Here is a 2,146-nt window from a genome sequence, read left to right as displayed (position 1 = left end):
TAATATATATGTGTGTGTGTGTGTGTGTGTGTGTGTGTGTGTGTGTGTGTGTGTGTGTGTGTGTGTGTGCGCGCGCGCCCGTGTGCGTGTGCGTGCGCGTGCGCGTGCGCGTGCGTGGGCGCGCGTGTGTGTGTATTGTTTAATTTAATGGACGCAGACGATTCTACTACCGAAAAGCTATATACAAACACGTCATTACGAGTTGATCGTAGTTATTAACTGTTATTTTATGCGCCACTTTATATTCAGCCTGTAAATTAAATCCCTATGCTAATCAGCCATTGTTCTTAAACAATATTAACGTTCGGTCATCTCTATGAACAGACTACGCCCAGAATATATTATTATGATTCAAGGCACATGCAACCTTTGATTACACACAGATATGAAGAGACATTTTATATATCTCCTAATGACCATCATAATAGTTATATAGCTCAGAACCCACTCGTTTGCACATTTCAGAAGTAGAGACTTCATGTCAATTTGTGTTAAAATAAAACAATGCATAGATAGCACCAGGAGTTAATAATGACAATTTGTCATTATTAACTCCTGATAGCACCTGCAGTTATTCGGTAAGGCAGTGTTTTATTGCGATATTATTATGAATAGGTGGTTGCGGCGATGACGCCATAATACCTACTGATAATGACTATAGCTATATCAACAATAAACCCTCACTATATAATAGATTCAACCGAAAACGACTTAGTGCACAATCCATGTGCTTATCCGCCCGACTAACTGCAGTTATCGTAAGCTTGGCGATACATTGATGTTTCTTGAACGATTATACATCTCACGATACATTGACGAGTCCAATTAAATACACCCCGAATAATATCACCTAAAAATATATAAGGGCTAATAGGTGAGCAATAGCGTGTAATTTCGATCAGGTACAAAACATGCAGTGCGTTGACTAATTTTAATCACCAATTAGTTTCTACCACGCACGAAGTGGCGCTTACAAGAACTCAAGCAGAAAATGCGCAGGCCCACAAAAATATGTGACGTGAATGTAACAAAAGGCACCAAGCCCGTTTTTTCTCGCCGTTTCTACGCGAATTTCAGTACTTTATATTATATCGCGCTTACCCATGCTCGTCCACAAGTGGGATGTAGCGTTTACCGCTGCCATCGTGAGCTTTGCAATTTCGAACCATTATATCAAAATCAGCTGAAAAGAAATTCAATTAGTGTGATGTGTTTTAACAATACGTGGGGATACTCCGCCTTCGCTGTATTGTAGCAATGGCGTCGTTAAGGCTTTAATGATCGAACGCGTGCCAATGATATTTATTGCTGCTTATTTTGCAGGCCATTACCACTAGACCATTGGAGGTCGATAACGGACTAAACCTGAGCAAGAGTGAGTGAGTGAGTGAGTGAGTGAGTGAGTGAGTGAGTGAGTGAGTGAGTGAGTGAGTGAGTGAGTGAGTGAGTGAGTGAGTGAGTGAGTGAGTAAGTGAGTGAGCGAGTGAGGAATCGTGTACCGGGGAGAAATACAAATTTTTCCAGAAATAGCCGAACGGTAGTAAGGCGCAACTTCGGGATCGCTCTGGTCCATAATACACATGTGTACACATGTATACGCATTGTGAACCCTAACCCTAACCCTAACCCTAGCCCTAACCCTAACCAGTACCCTAATCCTAACCTAACCCTAACCTTAACCCTAAACAGAAAAATAAAAAATAAAAAAATAAAAAATAAACAGATGGGATTCGAACCAATGACCTATTTCAGACGTAACGCTCGTGCTCTACGAGCTCGGCTATTCATAATTATTAAAAATAGCGCATGACATATGCTAAATAAGCAAATACCCTGGTATGTAAAATGTTTATTTCTCCCTGATGCAAAAATCGTGAGTGAGTGAGTGAGTGAGCGAGCGAGCGAGTATAAGTGAGTGAGTGAGTGGGCGAGTGAGTGAGTGGACGGGTGGAGGGTGATTTGGCGGCCAATACCGCAAGACAGCGAGCGAAGCGAGAGAGTGAGCAACGCTGTCAGCATAGTCATTAGTATATAGGTAGAACCAGATACGTTAGAATTATTGAGATACTATTTACCGATGCATCTACCAGCGGGAAGCCGGTGATGTTTATATTGCTATAAATAAAAATGATTACCATGATGTTCC

The sequence above is a fragment of the Priapulus caudatus genome, unplaced genomic scaffold (genome assembly GCF_000485595.1).
Source record: "Priapulus caudatus unplaced genomic scaffold, Priapulus_caudatus-5.0.1 Scaffold242, whole genome shotgun sequence".
In the NCBI taxonomy this organism is placed as follows: domain Eukaryota; kingdom Metazoa; phylum Priapulida; class Priapulimorpha; order Priapulimorphida; family Priapulidae; genus Priapulus; species Priapulus caudatus.
The sequence above is the reverse complement of the archived record's forward strand: the minus strand, read 5'-3'. Positions refer to the sequence as shown.